The sequence below is a fragment of the Theropithecus gelada genome, chromosome 3 (assembly GCF_003255815.1).
Source record: "Theropithecus gelada isolate Dixy chromosome 3, Tgel_1.0, whole genome shotgun sequence".
Lineage (NCBI taxonomy): Eukaryota > Metazoa > Chordata > Mammalia > Primates > Cercopithecidae > Theropithecus > Theropithecus gelada.
The window spans coordinates 2,010,916-2,018,881 of NC_037670.1; the positions used below are offsets into that span (position 1 = coordinate 2,010,916).

The following is a 7,966-nucleotide window of genomic DNA, read 5'->3' on the forward strand; positions in this document are numbered from 1 at the left end:
CCCAAAGTGCTGGGATTACAAACATGAACCACCGTGCCTGGTCTACCTGTTTTTTAAAATTAAGATAATATTTGCATGTGTCAAAAAAAAAACAAATTGTTCAAAATCAAAAAGTGGAGGTTTCCTTTCTCCCACAGATAGTTCACCCCCTGAAGTAACAACTAGAAAATGCAGGAAAACGGCCAGGTGTGGTGGCTCACGCCTGTAATCCCAGCTATACGGGAGGCTAAGGCAGGACAATTGCTTGAACCCGGGAGGTGGAGGTGGCAGTGAACTGAGACCATGCCACAGCACACCAGCCTGGGCAATAGAGCAAGATTCCGTCTCAAAAATAATGATAATAATAATAATTAATTTTAAAAAGTTAGCCAGGCATGGTGGTATGCACCTGCATTCCCAGCTACTGGGAAGCTGAGGCAGGAGGATCAATTGATCCCAGGAGTTCGAGGCTGCAGTGAGCTAAGATGGCACCACTGAACTCCAGCCTGGGCAAAAGAGTGAGACTGTCTCAAAAATAATAATTAATAATAATGCTGTGATGACTATCCACTTGCATAAATCTGGGCACACATTTCTGATCACTTGGGCAGACAACATCCTCGCTTTATAGATGAGGACAGCAGACCCGGAGGAATGATTTGCTGGCACAGGCCCATCATCCAGGGCCTATATGGGGGCTGCTCTGTCGGGACGGTGTGTTCCATTTTTATTTGGGTCTTACTGGGCAGCAGCAGCAGCACATCTCAGGCAGAAGGTGAGAAGGAGGGGAAAACAGCCAGATGCAATGGCTCATGCCTGTAATCCCAGTACTTTGGGAGGCGGAGACAGGAGGATCACCTGAGGCCAAGACCAGCCTGGCCAACATGGTGAAACCATGTCTCTACTAAAAATATAAAACTTAGCTGGGCATGGTGGCGGGCGCCTATAGTCCCAGCTACTCGGGAGGCTGAGGCAGGAGAATGGCGTGAACCCAGGAGGTGGAGGCTGCCGTGAGCCGAAATTGCACCACTGCACTTCAGCCTGGGTGACCGAGCGAGACTCCATCTCAAAAAAAAAGGAGGGGAAAACCTCATTTTCTAACTGCCACCTAATTTCTTTCTTTTTCAGACCCTTTGCAGAAATCTGCAATGATGCCAAGGTGCCAGGTGAGTCGGAGGTGAAGAAGCCGCCCTTCTGCCCCGCGGGGACTAGAGACTGTTCCTTTTGAAAAAAGGTAGAGCCGGGCACAGTGGCTCACGCCTGTCATCCCAGCACTTTGGGAGGCCGAGGCAGGCAGATCACTTGAGGTCAGGAGTTCAAGACCAGCCTGAGCAACATGGTGAAACCCCGTCTCTACTAAAAATACAACAATTAGCTGGGCGTGGTCGTGGGCACCTGTAATCCCAGCTACTCAGGGGACTGAGGCAGGAGATTTGCATGAACCCAGGAGGCGGAGGTTGCAGTGAACTGAGATCGCGCCCCTGCACTCCAGCCTGAGCAATGGAGCAAGACCCCGTCTCTTAAAAAAAAAATTGAATAAATTTCTTAAAGGCAGAGATAGATGTGGTCCAGGTGGGCATGCAATAGATGGCTGACCACCTTGAAAAATATATAGCCCCTCTCCACCCTGGTACCTCCCCAGGGAGCCTGAGGTCTCCATGAATGAGGCCAGGTATCCCCAAGAGGCCCCCGGAAACCTGCAGGTGCCCTGCAGAGGGGAGGCCCTGCCATAGCACCAATGAATGTAGGAGGTCAGCTAGAAGGACAAGAGGCAGGCTGGGCCTCAGGGAGCATCATGGAGGCCTCCTGGGTAGCAGAGGGGTAGCATGTGACTGAAGGGGTGAGGCAGGCGGGCACTGCCCGAGACTGGCCAGACCCCCTCCGTTCTGCTGGCATCTGCAGGGTATACAGATCCTTTCGTCAGGCACCTGGGGCCGCCTGGCATGATGGTTCTGATTAAGGTGGATGATGGGACTTGGGAGAAGGTACTCCCAGGTGACTATGATGTGCACCCGATTAAGAAACACTGATTGGGCCAGGCGTGGAGGCTCACACCTGTAATCCCAGCACTTTGGGAGGCCGAGGCAGGCAGATCACTTGAGATCAGGAGTTCGAGTCCAGACTGGCCAACATGGTGAAACCCCGTCTCAACTGAAAATAGAAAAATTAGGGCTGGAAGCGGTGGCTCACGCGTGTAATCCCAGCACTTTGGGAGGCCAAGGTGGGTGGATCACCTGAGGTCAGGAGTTCGAGACCAGCCTGGTCAACATGGCAAAACCCCATCTCTACTAAAAATACAAAAATTAGCCAGGTATGGTGGCATGTTCCTGTAGTCCCAGCTACTAGCGGGGCTGAGGCAGGAGGATCGCTTGAACCTGGGAGGCAGAGGTTGCAATGAGCCAAGATTGTGCCACTGCACTCTAGCCTGGGCAACAGAGCTAAGACTCTGCCTCAAAAAAAATCAAAAAAGAAAGAAAAAGAAAAATTGGCCTGGCATGGTGGTGCACGCCTGTAGTCCTAGCTACTTGGGAGTCTGAGGTGGGAGGATCGCTTCAGCCCAGGAGGCAGAGGTTGCAGTGAGTCGAGGTCACACCACTGTGTTCCAGGCTGGGTGACAGAGCAAGACTCTGTCTCAAAAAGAAAAAGAAACTGATTGGCCGGGTGTGGTGGCTCACGCCTCTAATCCCAGCAGTTTGGGAGGCCTAAATGGGAGGATTGCTTGAGCCCAGGAGTTTGAGACCAACCTGGGCAACATAGTGAGACCTTGTCTCTACAAAAGGTTTTTTTCTCCTATCCAAGTACTAACCAGGCCTTCTGAGATCAGGAAAGATCAGGCGTGTTCAGGGTGGTATGGCCATAGACCAAAAAGTTTTTTCTAAAATTTAGCAGGGCATGGTAGTAGGCACTTGTAGTCCCAGCTACACAGGAGGCTGAGGCTGGAGGATCACTTGAGCCCAAGAGTTTAAGGCTGCAGTGGGCTATGATTATGCCACTGTACTCCTGCCTGGATGACAGAATGAGACCCCAACTCTTTTTTTCCTTTTTTTTTTTTCCCCAAGACAGAGTCTTGCTCTGTCACCCAGGCTGGAGTGCAGTGGCATGATCTCACTCACTGCAACCTCCGCCTCCTGGGTTCAAGTGATTCTCCTGCCTCAGCTTCCCAAGTAGCTGGGATTACAGGCTCCTGTCACCACACCCAGCTATTTTTTGTATTTTTAGTAGAGATGGGGTTTCCCCATGTTGGCCAGGCTGGTCTCGAACTCCTGACCTCATGATCCGCCCACCTCGGCCCCCCAAAGTGCTGGGATCACAGGTGTGAGCCACTGCTCCCGGCCTTTTTATTTTTTCCCAGACAGAGTCTCGCTCTGTCACTCAGGCTGGAGTCAATCTTGCAATCTTGGCTCACTGTAACCTCCACCTCCTGAGTTCAAGCGATTCTCATGCCTCAGCCTCCCGAGTAGCTGGGACTTCAGGCATGCACCACCACACCCAGCTAACTTTCTGTATTTTTAGTAGAGGCGAGGTTTCACCATGTTGTCCAGGCTGGTCTCAAACTCCTGACCTCAAGTGATCCTCCCACCCCAGCATCCCAAAGTGCTGGGATTACAGGCGTGAGAGTTACTGTGCCTGGTTGAGACTCCATCTCCTAAGAAATAAAAAAGAAGAAAGAAAAAATACCGATCTAATCTTACCCCACCTCATTGTACAGCTGGGAAGCTGAGGCGCAGAGACGCCCAGGGGCTTGCCCAGGCCACATAGTGAGTCAGATGCTGTGTAGACCCTGCTGTCAGGACCACCCATCTGAACCATAGACCACCGTGGGTCACAGGGCCCAGTATGGCTGCTCAGCCAGGATAGTGATAGGATTCAACAAGGCCACGCTACAACCTGGCCTGAGACCCAAGGCCCTGACTCCTGTCAGGACCAGGTTCACCTGAAACTCCAGAGCCTGAGGTGGCACAACCCAGCTAGAAGCCACCTCCTTCCATCAAGAGCTGATCACAAGCCTGGGTGGATAGTGAGACCCCCCACCCTGCCCCACCATCTCTGCAAAAAGTTAAAAATTAGCCAGGCGCGGTGGTGCATACCTGTTGTCCCAGCTACACAAAAGGATGAGGCAGGAGGAGTGCTTGAGGCTGGAAGGTGGAGGCTGCAGTGAGCTGTAATTGCGCCACTGCGCTCCAGCCTGGGCGACAGATTGAGACCTTGTTTCCAAAAAAAAAAGAGCCAGTTACAAGGGTCAGGCATGGCACTGAACACACGGATCTGGAGGCGACTTGGTTTGCTCGCAGGTCAAAGGCAGAGATGAGGCTGGGCACGGTGGCTCACGTCTGTAATCCCAACACTTTGGGAGGCTGAGGCAGGGAGGCAGGTGGATCACCAGAGGTCAGGAGTTCAAGACCAGCCTGGCCAACATGGTGAAACCCTGTCTCTACAAAAAAAAAAAATTAGCCGGGGGTGGTGGTGGGCACCTGTAATCCCAGACACTCAGGAGGCTGAGGCAGGAGTAAACCCAGGAAGCGGAGGTTGCAATGAGCCGAGATGGCACTACTATACTCCAGCCTGGGCAACAGAGCCAGGCTCTGTCTCAAAAAAAAAAAAAAAAAAAAACACATGGCAGAGACACAGAAGGCCACATGAAGGTCTCAGAAGGATTTGGGACAGATGCCCAGAGGGTGGATACTGTCACCCACATCCACCACTCCCTCCAATGTGGCCATCTCTCATGGTGACTCAAGGATGGCCACAGCCCATGGACCAGTCTGAGACAGAGGGTGGGGCAGCCTCTGACTTCTTTTTCATGTGGAATCTCCCACAAAATTCCCTCTGACTCAGAGCCTGGGCTCCTCCTGCCTCCAGGGTCTTCTCTTTCCCAGGGTCTCTATGCCACATCACAGACCCCCAGTTTCTGACTTTTCTCCAGTTGAAGAGACATTTGCCCCATGGACCCAGCCTGCCCTTACTCTGTGTCATTAAGACCCTTCTGGTGAGCTGAGTACAGTGGCTCACACCTGTAATTCCAGCACTTTGGGAGGCTGAAGCAGGAGAATTCTTTGAGCCCAGGAGTTCAAGACCAGACTGGGCAACATAGAGAGACCTCGTCTTGACAAAAAATTAGCCAGGCAGGGTGGTGTGCACCTGTAGTCCCAGTTACTCGGGAGGCTGAGGCAGGAGGATCGCTTGAGCTTGGGAGGTGGAGGTTGCAGTGAGCCAAGACCACACCACTGCACTCCAGCGTGGGCGACAGAGTGAGACCTTGTCTCAAAAAGACAATAAAAGCCCTTCTTCATTGGGCTGGGCGAGGTTTCCATGCAGTAACCCATCCAATGAGGACATGCCGCTCAGAGTTTTACATCTTCACCTCAAGTGAATTCAGCAACCGCAGAACACCCGCCGACCCCTGCTCCGTGCTGGGCTAGGTGCTGGGTTCTTGTATGCATGCGGTGTTTTCTGAGTCTCACCTCACACTGGTTTCCCTATTTGACTCAGAGAGGTTCATCGGTTTTCCCAAATTCACACAGTGATAATAGTAAGTGGCCACAGGGAAATTTGAACTTAGGACTTCTCATTCCAAACCAGAGTTTCTTTCACTGGGGCACTGCCTGTCTACTTGGACCTGTGAACTCTCCACTCAGGGCCACCATACATCAGTGATAACCATAGCAATACAATTTTTAAATATTTTAATAGAGACAGGGTCTCACCATGTTGCCCAAGCTGGTCTCAAACTCCTGACCTCAGTCAATCCACCCACCTTGGTCTCCCAACATGCTGGGATTACCAATGTGAGCCACTGCACCCAGTCCCAGGTCCTCTTTATACCCTCCCTGGACCACCTAGCCTGCAGGCCCAGTCTCCCCAGAACTCCCAGAGCCTCTCCCGGGGCCCCACATCCCCTCCCAGCCTTAAAGAGCCCAGGAAAGAATGTGGCCTCTGGAGTCACACAGACTTGGCCTTGGAGAAAGTCCTTTAACAGCTCTGCCCCTTCGGGTGCTCATGAGTGAAATGTGAATAGGATTTTGGAGGGTTGCTGGGAGGATCCCAGGAGACAATGTGCAAAGCATTTAGCACAGTGCCCAGCATCCAGAAAATACTCAGAGACTGAGAATGTGATTAATATTGTTGCCACGAGTCAGGCACAATGGCTCATGGCTGTAATCTCAGCATCTGGGGAGGCTGAGGCAGGAGGATGGCTTGAGGTTGGCAATTTGAGACCAGCCTGGGCAACATAATGATACAAAAATACAAAAAGTTAGCCAGGCGTGGTGGTGCACACCTATAGTCCCAGCTACTCGGGAGCCTGAAGTGGGAAGATTGCTTGAGCCCAGGACTTGGAGGCTGCAGTGAGCTACAATTGCACCACTGTACTCCAGCCTGGACAACAGAGTGAGACCTTAAAAAACAATATAGGCCAGGTTCAATGGCCCATGCCTATAATCCCAGCACTTTGGGAGGCCGAGGTGGATGGATCACTTGAGGTCAGGAGTTCAAGACCTGCCTGCCCAACACAGTGAAACCCCATCTCTACTAAAATACAACAAAATTAGCCGGGCGTGGTGGCAGATGCCTGTAATCCCAGCTACTCGGGACGCTAAGGCAGTAGAATCGCTTGAACCCAGGAGGTGGAGGTTGCAGTGAGCCAAGATCGCGCCACTGCACTCCAGGCTGGGTGACAGAGCAAGACTCTATCTCAAAACAAAACAACAACAAACAGAGAGAGGACCTAGGGCCTGAGGGGTGAGTTTGCTGGGGAGGAGGAGGGACACCTGGGGATGAGGATACAGTGTTAGCAAAGGCAGGCAGGCCAGCAAGAGCAGGAGGCCGGGGAGAGTGGGCCCTCGGGCTTGCTTTGGGAAGGAGGCTGGACAGGTGGGCTCTGGACAGGTGAGCCCTGACCCCCAGGGGATCAGGAGCCTGAAATCCTGAAAGGGGGACTCGAAACCTTAAGACAGAACACTTTTTCAGGGAGCTCAGGAGGCTAAGACAGAAAAGCCTCAGCTTCCAGCGTCAACAGCATTTTCCCCTCCTTCCAGCCAAAGACAGCAGCATTCCCAAGCGCAAGAGAAAGCGGGTCTCGGAAGGAAATTCCGTCTCCTCTTCCTCCTCGTCTTCCTCTTCCTCATCCTCTAACCCGGATTCAGTGGCATCAGCCAATCAGATCTCACTCATGGTAAAGTTGCACAGATTTGGACTCCAGCCCTCGTCTCTGTGACCCTCCCCACTTGGTCGGGCAGGGCCGTCTACTCTGGCATGTGGGCCCAGGGGATGGGGAGGCACTGGGCTTTGAGGGGGGACCTTCCGGCCTTAGGGGTTATAGATGCATCCACCCGTCTCACCCAAGAGGTAGCCCATCCTTCTCATGGGGTACTCACAGGCACTCAGGCAGGAATTCACATCCCCGCTGGGCAGATGGACCAGCGGAGGTCCAGGAAGGGACCTGCCCATGTCCTTCAGCCGCGCCAGAGCTGGAGACATGAAAAGAAATGTCACTGGCCAGGCGCGGTGGCTCACACCTGTAATCCCAGCACTTTGGGAGGCCAAGGTGGGTGGATTACCTGAGGTCAGGAGTTTGAGACCAGCCTGGCCAACATGGTGAAACCCCATCTCTACTAAAAATACAAAAATTATCCCAGCATGGTGGTGCACGCCTGTAATCCCAGCTACTAGGGAGGCTGAGGCAGGAGAATCACTTGAACCCACGAGGCAGAGGTTGCGGTGAGCCAAGATCATGCCATTGCACTCCAGCCTGGGCAACAAGAGCAAAACTCCATCTCAAAACAAATAAATTAATTAATTAAATTAAATTTAAAAAAAAAAAAAGAAAAAGGCGGTCATAGTGGCTCACACCTCTAATCCCAGCACTTTAAGAGGCCAAGGCAGGTGGATCACCTGAGGTCAGGAGTTTGAGACCAGCCTGACCAACATGGAGAAACCCCATCTCTACTAAAAATACAAGATTAGCTGGGCATAGTGGTGCATGCCTGTT

At 52.4% G+C, this 7,966-nt stretch overlaps 1 long non-coding RNA gene across 1 annotated transcript in view; it reads left to right on the forward strand.

Annotated features, from left to right (window-relative positions):
* Positions 1-7,185, forward strand: part of LOC112620265 — a 34,936-nt gene extending 27,751 nt beyond the window's left edge. Inside the window, exons 5-6 of the long non-coding RNA XR_003118500.1 lie at positions 1,108-1,145; positions 7,014-7,185. This is a non-coding gene — a long non-coding RNA (uncharacterized LOC112620265). The remainder of the gene's footprint in view (positions 1-1,107; positions 1,146-7,013) is intronic.
* The last annotated feature ends 781 nt before the right edge of the window (positions 7,186-7,966 follow it).